Source organism: Marmota flaviventris, chromosome 9 (genome assembly GCF_047511675.1).
Source record: "Marmota flaviventris isolate mMarFla1 chromosome 9, mMarFla1.hap1, whole genome shotgun sequence".
In the NCBI taxonomy this organism is placed as follows: Eukaryota; Metazoa; Chordata; class Mammalia; order Rodentia; family Sciuridae; genus Marmota; species Marmota flaviventris.
In genome coordinates this window covers 125,132,391-125,149,287 of record NC_092506.1, presented here as the reverse complement: position 1 = coordinate 125,149,287, position 16,897 = coordinate 125,132,391, and positions in this window count along the sequence as shown.

The following is a 16,897-nucleotide window of genomic DNA, read 5'->3' as shown; positions in this document are numbered from 1 at the left end:
TGTAAAGTGAGAGGTGAACCTGTATAATTCCTGGAAGACTGTACTGGGGTCCCATTTACCAATCTCTTCCCATCCTACTAAGGTGACAAATATGATCACTACACAGTGTTATATGTATTAAAATATCATGCCATACAACACAAGCAGATGAAGTTGCTATTTTTAATCTAAAATAGAAAAAAAGAAAGAAGAGCATAAGTTTGTGAGCAAAACATACAAAGAAAACACAGAAGAAACACTTTACAAGATAGCTCTAGGTAATGGTCCTTTTGCTATGACAATAAAAGGACAGGGAAGAGAACCATGAACAGAGAAGTATAATTCCATTAAACCAAAAGCTTCTACACAGCACAGTAAAGCATGAACAGCGAAGAGATTCAACTGTTGGAATGAGAGAAATGACTGACGCATCACCTGAGAAGAGTATAAAATCTGAAATACAAAATATCCCTATGAGAAACCATTAAGTGAGCTGGGTACAGTGGGACATACCTTGAATATCAGTGATTTGAGAAGCTGACGTGGGAGGACCACAAGTTAAAAACCAGCCTCATCACGTTAGCCAGGCCCTAAGCAACTGAGTGAGACCCAGACTCTAAATTAAAATAAATAAATAAAACTCTGGGGAAGTGACTCAGTAATTAAGTGCTGTGGGTTCAATCTGTAGTTGCAATATATAAATATAAACAGAGAGTAGCATGCTGTTTGCAAAGAAATGTGGTTAGGGTAAAATGTGGTGCTGCTCTTCGATGGATATAAAATTTTAATTGCATAAGATAAACAACTTCTAGATATTTGCAGCATAATTCTGTAGTTACACTTTACAATAGTATAATGTTCACTTACATGTTTTCAGAGTACATATATCCTACTTAGTGTTCTTACTATTGTGCAAGGGAGGAAGGGAGGATACAAGGGACTGAGGGAGGGAAAGATGATGAAGAGAGTGTTGAAGCCAGAAGGCAGGGAAAGGAGGACTAGCCCCATGATGCTCTTCCTACACAGTCAGGATTCCTGCTCAAAGTGGACCTGTTCTTGATTGAATATTCACTGTTGCTATCATAATTTTTATTGATTTTATCTTACTACTTAATTTTCAAAAGTAAATTCCAAGAAGGCAATGGACCACAGGTATAAACACAGCACATAAATGTAACCTGCAGGTATAGTGCTTTTGGACACCTCATAAACATTGAGTTTTCATTCCCATTATCACAAATTCCAGTGGGCCACGGAAATATGGGAGCTAAGAGAGAGTTGGGTACAAAGTGACCATGTCCTATCCACAAGTATAAAAAAAAAAGGGAGCATGATGAAACCCAGGTAGGACACACCTTAATGTCGAACCAGAATTAGATTCAAATATAGAAAGAAGACAGCTTTGTCACTCAAGGTATTTCACTGTGTTAACCCAACTTTCCAGCTGAGGATGTGAAGGGATAGGGAAAGCAGGGTAATCCACAGTCACTTTTCTCCCAGCTCTTTCAAACTCATTAACAAACCAGCTGGAGAAATTGTTCACAGTTATCAGGGTGTAATAAATGCAATTGCACTGGTTCTGTGTAACATATTCACTGCTTTGGTATTAATGAACACAACATGGATGTGTAAGCTCTCCAATGTGACTTTCTCATAAGTTTGCATTTAGAATTGATATGGCATACAAAAAGATGAATGTTAGAAGTCTTGCTAATAATTTAAAATTCTGTAGTAAGAAGGACAATTAAAAGACAAATTGTACAATGACATGTGAAGAGATCACAGAAGAAAGAAATAGATTTCTGTGGCATGATGTCAATGGTAGAGGTCACCTGCTTTTAGACAGGGAGTCTAAGTTTTCATTTTGCATTGGTCCTGACAAATTACACAAGTTGCCCTAAAAATACCAGTAAAAAGGTGTATATTTCCCTGGAGAAAGTGGTGATTCTAGCATCATGAAAGATAAATTAAAAAAAAAAATGAGCCTTAACATATGAAGGAGGAAGAGAATGAAGAGTAGGAGGAGAGTCTCTCAAGGTTTCCCACATGTGAATTCCTGATAAATGACATAAGAACTAAAGTAAAAATCCTGAAAGATTGAAAGCTGGAAAATATGAGCAATAAAATAAAAAACTTTAATATTAAATTATAAGTGAAAGCAACAAATAAATGTATATTTACTGAGAAATATTGACTACATTGATAAAAATGATGGGAAAAAAATCTTTCATATACAAGAGTTCAAAACAATACAGGAGAATAGCATCCCATCCTGCATGTGGAGCTTAGTATCTTTGTCATTTTATGGGTGGGCAGATTCAGTGACTTGATTGCAACAAATAGTGAAAGAATAAGTAAAATATTACAGTCCCAAAGGATGAACTTGGCACAAACTACCTTGACAGTGGATGGACTGTAGCACTTCAAATATTTCAGTGACCATCAGATAACCTCATCATGCTGTGACAACAAGGCACTTCAAATCAAAGAAATCATACAATTTCTTCCAAAATTATTTAATCCATTATCTTTATAGGTGACTAACAATGACCATTTTCACAAGCAGGAAACAAACCATAAGGATACTCTCTTCCTCAGTGTTGAGTGCCTACCTTTCAGTGATCAAATAGAATAATTAGTTTTAATTTGTTTTTAATTAACAAATATTTACTGCACATGTTAATGGAGTTGAGCATAATATTTCCAAATGCATGGTACACAGTGATCATATCTAATTATCTATCTTCTACTTTCATTGATTGCCCTGCCCCAGCACCCTTTGTACTCTCCAGAAATTACTATTGAGCTTCCATATTACTTCTAAAAAATCAACTCTAAGGTGTAGGTGATAAACATGGTAATAGAAAAAAGATTTCTGCAGTCACAAACAAACATTTGCAGGAATGAACTCTCCCCACATCTCTGAGAACATAAATGTTAACACCTGGTTGAGTCTCCCTTTATCTCATTGTAAACAACCAGAAAAATGACCTCCAGCTATTGCCTTCACTATGCTGACCTTATTTTTTCCATAAATCTTCAATTTGGCTTCAATTCCCACCACCTGAGGACAGAGGTTCCACTGAGATTATCAGAAACCCCTATGGCACCAAAACTCAAGGTCCCTCCTTTGTCACCCTGTGGCTCACTTTTTAGTGTTTTTTAGAACAAGAGGTTCTGCCTTTCTTTTTAAAATCACCTCTTCCAGAAATTCATGTCATTACATTTTCCTGGTTTTCTATCTCCTTAACTGAATGCCCACACCCTGTCTTCTTCATATTATTTCCTTCTCCGTGGCTAAATATAGGTGTGTTCCCAGCTCAGAGAAATGCTCCCTGTACTTATATATCTTCACCCAAACCTGAGTCATGCTCAGTCTCATTGCAGTATTTTTCACATTCCCCTGCCTTCCAAATATTCATTTTCTTCCCAGTCCTCTCCTCTCACCTTATGTGGATATCAAGAAGAAATCACAAACATCAACACAAAAGCCTTCTTCAAGACTAACACACTTTTCCTGCCTCATGTGGTTTTTCTGCTCCATACAGGAATGCTTTTGCCAAAAAGCTCTGAATATTCACTTAGGCCTACAGATGCCCAATGAACAACTACAAGTGAGATAACACTTGGCATCTCTGAGATATATTTATTCTATTTAATGGCTTTTAATAATCACAGCATAGAAAATAGAAAGAAATACCTGCAATATTAGTAAGGACTCCTGAAACATTCCAGGCACAACAGGTGTAGAAAGAGGCCATGATTGAATTGAAATCCTTATCCCACTTCTGAATAAATTTTGAAAAAAAAAAAATGTGTGTGTGTGTGTGTGTGTGTGAGATATATATATCACACACACACACACACACACACATACACACTGGGTAGTTAGTGTAATACTCCCTTTCATAGCTGGATGATTAATTTCATACATACAATTAATGAAGATTTGTACAAAAAATAAAAAAAAAATAAAAAGCTGCTTGTAAAGCAAGTACTGAAGAGTTTTCTAAAGTATTTCTTAACCAAGCCAGCCAATAAGTAGGCAGATACTCTGGTGGAAGATAGAAAAATGTCAAAAGTACAGTTCTGATACCATCTAGTGTCTAATTAGGACTTAGCACTTCTAACAATGGGAAAGTACCCACATTAAGCAGAGCAGTAAGTACAAGTAGGGATGAGACAGGAATTCTTGAAACCTAAAAGAGGGGTGAGGAGATGCAACTGGAGAAGCAAGCAAGGAAGGGATCTTTAAGGAGACCTTTATCTCACAGCTAGGAAAGGATTGGGGCAGCTAAATGATATGGAGAAGGGTGTGTTTTAGAATAATTGAGAAGGTAAAACATTGCCATGGATGGTAACATTAGATCAGATGCCTAAAGGGGGTCAGTACTTCATGTCTCTTTAGTGCCTGAATTCTTGGGTCAGTCCAGGGGAATGGTAGCCCCCACAAAAATGAGAGCAGAGATTCCTTGCTGTTTTGTTCATGTCTGTGTCCTCTCTGCCTAGGACAGAGCCTGGTACTATAGTTTTTTTTGTTTGTTTGTTTGTTTGTTTTGTTTTTTTACAAGGAGTTATGTTTCCATATATAAAATTAATGAAGGCTGTTGTTTTGCCTAGAGGTAGAGTGTTCGTCTATTATGCATGAGGCATTGGGTTCAAGCCTCACCATAACATAAAAATAAAATAAATGTATTGTGTCTACCTACAACTAAAAAATGAATGTTTAAAAAAAAATACTAAATGATAATACTGTCAAAATATATCCCCTGCCCCATCCATTGCAAATTGCCTTTTAGAGAATCATGAAGCTGGAACTTGGCCTTACACCAGCCTGAGAGTCAGATGTCATTTTGTGTCCCACTTTACAGACTTAGGGAGTGTCCCAAAGTAGCACCTGGAAAGAGCCAAGGCCTCTTCCCTCATCAATGCTTTTTTTATTGCCCAGGTGCTATGAAACCCCTGCCTGTGAGTGAGTGAGTGAAGGGGACTGTGCGATCCAGATCAGACTCCAGCAAGTGACGGCTGCATCACAGGCTTACCCTCTCTGGACTTCAGGGTCTCAATATGTAAACAGCAGACACCAAGAGAAGTCTCTGTGAACACACAGGAAAAAAAATTATTGTTCCCCAAAAACAAAGTGTCTCAGGCGATATCCCAAGGACCCCTTCAAGAAACCCCATGGGACCCAACCAACCTGAAAATATAGAAAGTGCACAGCATCCAATGAGTGGGAGGAAGAAAGAAAGGCTGTGCCATGGCATCTTCAGCCTCCCTCCATTGCCTCAGTGGGTAAGAGGGGAAACTGAGGCCCCCAATGGAACAGACATTGAGGTCACATTACTATCTCAGAGGCCAAAGACCCTGCTTCCCCTCTGGGTCCACAGTGAATCCTGACAGAATTACCGGATGGATGCCTCTCCTGACTCCATTTGCCTCCTGTGGATGCACCCACCATGCCCTCTGCTCCTGCATTACTGTGCCTCCTGGTTCCTAGGCTGTGCTCACCTAAGGGGTCCTGGGTAGGGTGCTGCCTCCCACGTGCTTCCCCTGTCTTCTCCCCACCCACTGTTCTTACAAGTTGGGCTCCATCCACTCAGGCTGACTCTGCCTCACCAGCTCTGCCCACAAGGTCCTCTCCACTTTTTTCATAGGCGCCACCCAGCATCTGGCCTCTTACCTCCATTGTTTTGAGAGCCACGCCCACTCCACCAATTTGATCCTCTGCATTCTGTCCACATGACTCATCCTCCGATGACATATTTAACACTCTGGGATTGCAGGTTTTTCCCTCTAGCCCTGGAACCTTTGCAGTCTGGCTTGGCCCAATTCCACCAGCATCCACTAGCATACAAAATGGCTCTGCTCTTCTTCATTAGCCATGGTTTTCCATCAAGTTCACTCCTACACCAGCCTCACTGTCACCTGGCCTCTCCACTGCTCCTTGAAAACTCCATCTGAAATGAATGAAAGAGATCTTGCTGAGATATCCATGGTTGTGACACCACTGAGTCTAAGGGACAATTACCTTTGGGCTCTGGTCACATTTGAACCCCACATCTTCAATGGTTCACCTTGAACCACTCTGCTAACCACAGAGTATCTCCATTTACAGAATTCCAACTGATGATAATACTTTTTTGCATAAATGTGAGCATGTTTTCAGCACTGTCTTTGTATTATGGATGCAGAAGAGGCACTGTACAGCAACTAGCAATGTCCCTGCCCTATTTGTGAAAGAGCCCAGCCAGATTTAAAAAGCATGTTTTCAAAGGACATGCCCTTCTGATTTTTTTTAAGCTCTGTGGCCTTCAGCACCTTCTCTCCCCCTTTCAGCACAGGATGGGCACAGCTATTTGGCAAACAAGAGTCATCTGTGATCTCTTCTCCAGCCAGCCTGGGGCATCTCAGAATGAGGAAGCATAGGTATCTGGTCATGGCCATCTTTCTCAAGGTTCAGTCTCAGAAGAGAAAGCCTCTTTATAATGACTTCTGTATAACTATGGTTTATTCTGACAACCTTCTACAATGCTGTAGAGACAGGGAAGCAGTTGGGGACTTGGGCTTCAAGCTGCAGAAACTGAACTAGGTGATTTATTTTTTTTAAAAAAATGACACTGGGGAGGTCAAGGAATCTGATAGCAAAGTTTTTTTTTTTAAAGAGAGAGTGGGAGAGGGAGAGAGAGAGAGAGAGAGAGAGAGAGAGAGAGAGACAGAGAATTTTTTTAATATTTATTTTTTAGTTCTCGGCGGACACAACATCTTTGTTTGTATGTGGTGCTGAGGATAGCACGCATGCCAGGCGAGCGCGCTACCGCTTGAGCCACATCCCCAGCCCTGATAGCAAAATTTAATAAAACCAGGAGCTGGGTTTTGCCAGGTGATTTCAGTGGCCAAAATCCATTTACAGTTCTCACTGAACCCCATTGCTATATGAGCACACTGAAAGCCTTCCTGCTTTTGCTTTGTTGTGCAAAACAACAAAGAGAAGGGGTCCAGTAGGCTGGGTATAGGTATTGGCTGGGAGTACAAATTCTTCACATTCAACTAGGTATTAAAGGATAAATTGAAGTACGCTAAAGATCAAAGTAAAGTACATTCTAGGTAAGAACACCATTTGTGATCTCACAAAGAAATTTGTGTCCTCTCAGAATCACACAACCACACTATGCCAGGTGCTTTTCTCATCATGTCATTCAATATCTCCAAACCTTTCAAAAATAGTGCCATACTTTGGGAAACTTATTTCATTGTTCCACAAAAATGCTAAAGGCTTCTATAAAGAATTCAAAATATACAGCATAATACTGCAAAACTGGGCAAGGGGTGGAAATCTTGCCAAAACCCAGTGCCCCAAACACCAGAATTAACATTAGGCAGTATCATTTCCCAGGACTTTTTAGTCACATAGATTGGAGAGTGAATAAAAAAAAAAACAAGGATGGGTAGAAAGAAAGAAAATAATTTGATTAAAATGAGGTTAAATGTGGGCTGGGTTTGTGGCTCAGTGGGAGAGTGCTTGCCTAGTGCACACGAGGTGCTGGGTTATATCAACACCACATAAAAACAAAAAAAAATAATGGTTAAAATTATAAAAAGTTATTAAATATGAAAAAACAGCATTTTCACTTGAATTTATGGAAAGAAAAAAACAAAATCAGTAAAAGAGAAGTAGCTGCTAACATGACATATTTATTTTGTGATAAAAATGCTTGTTTGATATAAGAATACCCCAATATTGTGATTAACAATGTGTCTCAAAAGCTAAAAAATACCATTAAAAAATCTGAGGATGAGGCTCAGTGGTTATGTTCCCCTAGTTTCAAACACTTGTACAAAAAAAAAAAAATAAAAGAAATAAAAAAGAAAAAAATTGTGGTTCCTTTTTCTTATGTTACATATTACAATTTTAGCATTCATTTTTACCTGTTGTGGAGGCTGTGAAACATCAGTCTCTCACACATACGTCTTTGCCCACATCTGACATTTTGCTCTCAGCCTATTGTTTTATGTCAAGGTCTATACTTTACCTGCCACCTCACTTTAATTGGAAATCTTTTAAAATCCTAGGTTTCTCTGGAGGCAGGGTTCATCTTCAGTCCTTGGACCCAGGCTTCTTCCTTCTGTGTTCATTTAGATTCAAGTCTTTTTTGGTGACGACCCACTTCAAAATTGGGAACAGTATGGCTTGCTTAAAATCACTTTCCCAATGTCCCATCAGTGCAGGAATTGAGATTGGGACCAGTGTTAGTCTGTTGTGGAACAGTTCTCAGGAGAGCCATGGGAGTCCTGGGATTTTGGACTTCAGTGTTGGCAACAAGAGGAAATATACTCACTCTCTGTGAACATTCTGGGACAGATGAGGGATCCTGGAGATGACTCAGGACTAACTCTGTCCCAAGGGCTCAGATTAGGTACTGTAGAGGTTTTGTGTTGTACTTCCACTCCATCCCCAGAGATCTGAAAAAGAATTGTTGACAAAGATGGCTGGTTCTTTTGACCTGCATTGTTCCTGAACCTGAGGACAGTGAACAGAAATTAGAACAAGGAGAAAAATCAGTGCATCTGTCTTTCCACTGCTAGAAAAATGTACCCATCAAATACTGAAAAAGATTTCCTTTTATTTGAAAATCAAAAAGCCCAGTGGTTGGCAGTCTGGGCTGCTATGGCTATCCAGCTATGCCATCATGCCTCAGAACCCTTTCTGTTTTTCATTCTGCAGTCCATTCAATACAGCAATCGGGGAAAGGGAAGAAGGAAAAAAACAAAGATCTAAGAGGCCCAGTGGCTTCCACTGATATCTCATTGGCCAGCACAGAATCATAGAGACCCCTACCTGCAAATAATATTGGGGAATACAGTTTGTTTTTCATTTTTAGTTTGAGTTTGGTTCTGTTTTTTGGTTGTGGGAACTGAATCTAGGATTTCTTAAGCACTGAACAACCATCCCCAACCCTTTTTATAGTTTATAGACAGTGTCTATCTAAGATTTGTAGGGCTTCACTACATTGCTGAAGCTGACATTAGACTTTTGAGCCTCCTGCCTCAGCCTCTATAGTCACTGGGATTATAGGCATGTGCCACCAGGCCTGCCTGGCTTTTTTTTACATGCTGGAGTTGGATCCTGTAGGAGGCCATTCTTACATGTGATTTGAGTTACCTCCCTGGCTGGGTGAGAGGGGCCTAAACACAGCCTGTGTTAAAAAGCCTTCCCCACCCTTTCCCAGGTCCGAGGGCTTGTTCATGCAGAGGTGTGCCTGGCCACTGACCTGAATACCCAATTGCCAGCCCTGACCTTGAGATGCTGACCCCCTTATCCTTCATTGGCTGGTATTTTCCCTTGAATTTTTTTGTTGCCCAATAAAAGCTCACTCCCTGGCATGCTCTCCCTCTCTCGCTAGTCTCTTCTGTAAACCTCAACAACAGATTAGGTGGCTGGAGGCAGGAGCTAGGAGAAGCCATCTCAGAGCTGCATTAAAGGTATGAGAGTCTGTCTCTTTAATTTAAAACTCTCTAGCAATTTCTTATGCACTGAATCTTCTTTCATGAAGCTCACGCCCGTCGTGTGGCAGAGGAACCCAGAGCCAGGCACATGGGAAACACTCGTTTTACTACTGAACTGTACTTTCAGCCCTAAACCTGTCATTTTGAAGTATTAGAAACCCATTTTATAAAATATAACGTCCCAGTGGAATGAATTAGGGATACCTGCACCTGGACCTTAACAAACAGTTGTGCTTGGGTGGCTTAGTGTAGGCCCAGTGCATAGTCACACAGTGGCGTGAAAGGATGGGCATCAAGTGAGGAATGGGTCCTCATGGGCTGTTAAAGGAAAACTGCTGGATAGGTGGCCAGGCTGAGATATTGTTCTTTCACATGTGTCAGGGTGGGCATCCCAGGTGGAGAAGGGATACAGTGTGAGTGCATTTGGGTGATTACCCACTGAGATACACCTCCAGTTTTTTAAAATATTTTTTCTTTGTTGATAGATTTTTATTTTGTTTATTTATATGTGGTTCTGAGAATCAAACCCAGTGCCTCACACATGCCATGCAATTCAATTGTATTACCACTGAACCACAGGCCCACTCATCCCCAGCACTTTTTATTTATTTATTTTATTTGGCCCTTCTGAGATTGAACTCTTGGATACTCCACCACTGAGCAACATCACCAGCCTCATTTTGTATTTTATTTAGAGTCTCACTAATTTTCTTAGTTCATCACCATTGTTGAGGCTGACTATGAACTCATAATCCTTCTGCCTCAGCCTTCTGAGCCACTGGGATTACAGGTGTGTGCCACTGAGTCTGAGTCCTCTTTTCTTTCTTGTTTTTTTTTTTTTTTTTTTTATTTTGATACAGGATTAAATTGTTTCTCAGCACCTCACCAAGTTAATGAGGCTGGCTTTGAACTCTCAATACTCCTGCCTCAGCCTCCACATTCACTGGAATGACAGGCCTGTGTTACTGAGCCAACTCTAATACAAATTTTAAAGTTATTTATTCCATGGAAATATAGATCTATTTAAATTCACAATACAAAAACTTACATATAATATATACACTTATTATAAATAAATTTATAAAAATTAGCATATGCCATTTTTATAAAAATAAATGTCACAAAACTTACTCTCATTGACCAAATGTGACCCATAAGATCTTGAAAACATATGTATATTTGATTTATATATTTTTATTCTTTTTCCAAATTTATTATTAGAGACAAGTTCAAAACACTGAATGAGTGAATGCAGAGAATTATGCCAATTTCCCAAATTATTTATTGAGGATAATATTTTATTTTTCCTAGTAATGACATTTATTTTCCCACAAATACTGCATGTGGCATTCATGTGTTGAAGCTGAAAAGTTGATTACACAGAAACTGAAAACAGAAGTGCTAACCAGATTTATGATAAGAATGAGAAAGAGACTGATTTTGTGTAAGAAGTGTCAAAAAAAGTTAAGACCAGAAAGTAAGTCTTAGATTTTAAAGCACAATAAGGTGATTATGTTCTATAATAACTTCTTAAACAAAACAAAATAGCAAGAAATTTGCAGGTTTTAAACAAAGAATAATTTTAATGAGATGAAAATTACCCTGATCTGATAATTACACACTATATACACATGTTGAGTTACAATACTGGGTCTCATATCCAAGTACAAATAGTAGATTCCAGTTAAAAATTAAAATAAACAGAAATCAACACTTTGATGTTTTAACCAAATATCTACATTACCTCAGATTTTAAAATGGTATCCTATGTTCATAAACGTTTCACTATTTTGGTTTCTCTTATTGTTATGTCTTTTATATCTAAAAGGTCTAAAGAGTCATGGAACAATTTAGCCTCATCCACATGGTTTTCTGATAACTGCTATTTTTTTCAAACCTTTTTTAAACTTTATTTTATTTTTTATGTGGTGTTGAGGATTGAACACAGTTTCTCACATGTGCTAGGCAAAAACTATACCACTGAGCCACAATCTTAGCCCTGATGACTGGTGTTTTTAAATATGTGGCTTGAAACAATTTAAAACACATACCTACTATTTCAGACACTTGACTTAAAACACAACATGCCTTTTATAGAAAATATTCCATCAGATTAACATCAAATTTTCTGTATCAATTTTATGTATGGTTTCTTTACTGAAGAAACACATTCTGCTTCCTTCAAGCAGATGAATATTGGGATTTTATGGAAGTTTATCTTTTACACTTGGGTCAAATTCTTGATCTTTAATTAAAAACCTTACAATGGAATGACTTTGAGTCTATCTAAACTGTGACTTGAATTACCACCTTTATTCCAGATGACTGAGGAGAAGACAATAATAAAATATTTCTACTGATATTCAATAGTTGGAATTTGGTCACTTAAGATATTTTTTCTGGTCATGATAATAACATATATGCAAGGTGGATAGCTACATTGGGGATTCAAAGACAGGCCTAAAATACTGCCAATGAGCTTTCTACACATATTGCTAGAATATTTTAACTTTATGAAAACAATTTGAAGCAAAAACATATGTAGCCATTATTAAAATAAAAGATTTAAATCTATTAAATCACATATATCAGGAACTGCATAATTAAAACAATGGCCAGAATTTCTACTGAGGACTTTTAATTTCAGAAACACATCCATATGTGTTCTTCTTTCATACACAATACCTCTAGAATATATGTAATAAGACTCTGTATATGTCATACAAGATGATCAGATTTAGCATCAAGGTAACATTTTAACTCAATAAAAAATTATAAATACAAATAAAAATATCGCCTTAGAGGGCATGCTTCTCTGTGTCATCTTAGATGATATATTAAAGGCATTAGGTTGGGTAGTAAATGGTCAAAAGACAGCACTAAAAAAATACATTGGTGTGCACTCCTACTACATTGAGATTCATTTTTTCAGATGGTTGCAATTCTTTACTTTTGTGCAATCCTTCCATTTCAATTCACTGAAAATTGTAGAGTTTTCAATATGTTCCTACTGCTTAATCAAGAAGAGAAAAATGAAATCAAAGTAACATACTACCCCAGAAAACCTCAACATGAGATTATATCAAGAACTATTTTGATAATATATGGTAATTCTGAATCTATAAGAAAGCTGTGTATAGTGGGAACACAGTTGCCATTATATAATTCAGACATAATTTGGTAATAATATTGGAATGTCACCTGGAGGATATTAGAGGGTGATAACTGAAGTGAGAAAAATATGTGTTGGGTGAATCCACATCTATCCCTAATAATAGGATAGGTTTTACTCAATCCAGAAAACTGTGTTCTGTATGGTTCACTGAGGATATTTTGTTCTAACAACGTTTGCTTCTTTAATTTATATCCTCTAAAATGAGTCATTTTTTAATAGGGAAAAATGACTAATTTTAGTTTTCCATTTGTTCTAACTTTAATGAGTTCTAGTGCTACAACTTAAATATGGAATTTCATCTAGAGATTTTAAAAATTACTTATTTGTATACATATTATAAAAGAAGACATGAGTTTTACCTTGATATTTTATAAACTTTATTTTATTTTTATGTGGTGCTGAGGATAAAACTCAGGACCTCACACATGCTAGGCAAGTGCTCCACCACTGAGCCATATCCCCATCTGTAATTTAGCATTTTTTTATTTATAAACTTGCTTTTGTAATATTATAAAATAAAATAGAACTACTATTGATGTGAATTCTATACTTTGAGTAATTATAAGTTTTTTTAAATTTCAGAAGGAAATGATATTCTATGTTAAAAAATTCATTTCATAGAGGGCAATATCACAATGCCATAAACTACTTATATTTATCATAAAGTCTTTGGATCCAATTTAACTCAAAAGATTAAAAATGTCCACACCCTGTACTCTTTAAGTTAGGAAATGGCAAATGAGAGGATCATGATAAAAGGGTGTGGAAGCACATGGAATATTTTTGAGAATCAATGAATGTACTAGTAATTACCCATTCCTGGATTAAAAATACACAGGAATATAATTTCCAAGTTTAGAGGAGGAATATTTGTGTTCATTCGTTCTTTATGTATTAGTTTCATGTGTGTATATATATATGTGACTATATACATACATATATGCCATTTCTCATTTCTGTCACAACGGAAATGTCTGATTCTAATTTTTCTTAAAGGAACATTTAGGTCAGTGGAATCTCACCCTATCCTGATAACTGTACTTAAATTTCTGATGTTTTCACAAACTCAGTTGTTTTTTAGTTCTTTTTTCACTTGTTTGTTTGTTTTTTGTCTTTAGCATGAACAAATAATTGCGAACCTATCTCATTCTCTGGTCACTGAAACACAAAGAACAAGGTGACACAGGAAAGCCAAAGTTGTGGGGAAGAAAAGCAGGACTTGAATTTTACATAACTACCTCAATCAGAGGGGCAGACTGCCCTCTAGGACTTTTTCTTGGGTTTCCCAGTAATGACAGCTTGATATCTGTGAAGAAGCACCTCTCTGGCTTCCTATTTCTTTACTTTAAGATTAAACAGATCTTAACTTTATGAAACATATAAATTTATTGATCATCAACAATGTGAAAACTCTAAGGCTGGACTCTGGGATGAGGATTTCTTTAAGCCACTGTGCATTTTCTAGCTTGCATGGTAATTGCTCTCTAATTTAGAAACTGTATGATTACCAAGAGTTTCTAAAAATATATTCTATAATTAGAAAGAGGCATATAACTCATATAAGCATATATTACATTAATACATCTGAATAAATGAAGCACATGAGATCACAAAACAAAAACATAGACCTAAAACTCCTCACACAGCTATAATAATGCTACAATTACAAAGCAAAATAACTGTCTTTTAGGTCCAAAGCATGTGTTTTCAAAGTCCTGTAGCTAATAAATATATATACCTTCTTTATTCCAAATTTATTGCTGTGCATGCATTATCATAATTTGTTTGAAGGATCATGTGTTCATATAGTGTTTCATTTCAAAAAATTCTCTTAAAAGAACTAAGAAATTTTCTTGTAACATCCATCACTAATTCATTAGTACCATAGTTATATGGTGAATTTTGAGCCTAAACGAGAAGTTTACTTAAAATTTAAAAATTCTGTGTCACTGAAAAGGTAGGAGATATATTATATTAAAGCTGACCTTATTGTCTAGGAAATAGAAATCTGTCAAAGAAAATATATCCAGATATTTGGTAATTTTTGAGGTACTGATCTGTGTATAATAAGTAAAATTTAATTGTATTTGCAGATTTATGGAACTGTGCTTCAGAATAAATGTGCCTTGAGAAATAATATTAGTGTATTTAACTTCTACATCTATGTCTAGAAAATTTACATAATATCATAAAAATTACATGATTTGTGTAGAAATGCTATTCACTGTATAGTATTTTGAGGAGATTCATGGATTTGGTATTTTTGCTTCAAATATGTTTTGTCAAAAATAAACAGAACTTGGTTATAAAGCTTTTTGTTTTATATTATATCATCAATTTATAGTGACATAATTATTCTCTTTCAAGCACAACTATATATAAAAAATAGTGATTCTTTTTCTTGTTGTCATGTTATCTTCCCAAATTCTTATCCTTTGTTAAAAACAATGAAATTTTGTAGTGCAGAATTACATCATAATGAAGCCTATTTTATTTCCTCCAATTTTAATCATGGATCTAAATTCATATTAAAATGTATTGAACATTTTTGATTGTGTATTATAAGCCCATAAACTAAGCTAACCATTTTATTTAGAGATCTGGATCTTCAAATATACAAGTCTGGGGCTGGGGATGTGGCTCAAGCAGTAGCGCGCTGGTCTGGCATGTGTGCAGCCCGGGTTCGATCCTCAGCACCACATACAAAGATGTTATGTCCGCCAATAACTAAAAAATAAATATTAAAAATTCTCTCTCTCTCTCTCTCTCTCTCTCTCTCTCTCTCTCCCTCTCTCTCCTCTCTCTTTAAAAAATATATACAAGTCTATTTTACTGACAATAAATTAAAGTAACAGTAAAAGAGAAGCATAAAATGAGATAAACATCCACAATGAAAAGAGGAGGTAATCTCCAGTGACAAAAGACTTCCAAGAACTTCTGGAAAACAGAAAGTCTGGAAGTAGATGAAGGATGCATTTGAGTTCTAATTAGGGCTTCCCAGGAGGTGGATTAAGACCATGACTAGGCATCTTGAAAGTCCATAAGTTAGTGTGCTTCAGATCAGCACAATGGAAATAAAGGGAAGAAAGCATATTTGGGCACACAGAATCTGGGTTTGCAGTCTAATCTCAAAGGAGGCTTCTGCTTACTCAAAGTGAAATTATGGATCTGTATTGCACTCTTATATATTTCCTACTTGAGACATGGAGTGTGATTTACATGAGTCTCAAACAATCTTGAGTTTAGGAAGTCTTAAATGGTAATAGCCAGAAAAAACGATCTTCTACTAATGAAAATATTTTGAAAAGACCACTTTCAGCAATTGTCTGGTAAATGAATCCTTCAGTCCTAATGGTGCCATAAAGCATAGTTCCCTATAGTGACACCACAAAAATCTCATTTTTCAGTCTAAGTTCTTTACTTAGTTTATGGTACTGGTGAGACTCTATTCCTGAAGAAAACTTATGAGAATGGAAAACAGTGCAATTAATTACAGTTTTGACAGCTGTGTAGACTGAATGTCAAATTAATGGTCATCTTGTGTCTCTTCTGCTGTTCATTTCAGATCCACTAAACATACTTCCTTTGGTCTCTATACTCATCCCCAAATCATTTGAGGCTCCTTACTATAATTTTCTCAAGATACAACTCCTGCACTGATACTTTTACAATTCCTGTATGGAAAGTAAATACTAAAAAGTAGAGAATTGGATCATCTGTTTTCAAATTGAATCATCTGATTTTTATCTTAAAATATACAATAGACTTTTATATTTGGATACAGTGGATACCATGTTCATAGACCAATAGTAATATTTTTATCTTTGTTAAGTGTGGTCTGAACCAATTTTAGGCATGATGTATTGGCACTTTATTAGTGGTACTTGCTTAGCATTGCAACATGGAATCAATGTCCTTCTGGTGAGGAGAGTGAATTCACCTAGCTAGGGTTGTAATTTCTCCTCTTGCTTTCTGTTTTCTTAGTACATAGAATTTAGAGTCCTCAAATGCAGTTTAAATTTTAGTTGGAATTTTGTTAGACATCCTGTTGGAAAAGTGTCCTCTTAAATAATTAGGATTTCTAAGAGTGGAGGATGCAGAGGCATGGCGTAAGAAAATATAATTGCCAAGAGCATTAGTAGGAGTGATGGTGAGTTAAGACTCTTAAAATTTGACACTCTGGTTCCTGGATCTATATAGTGTGTCTCTTGGTAGCACAAACTGATATAATGATGTGAA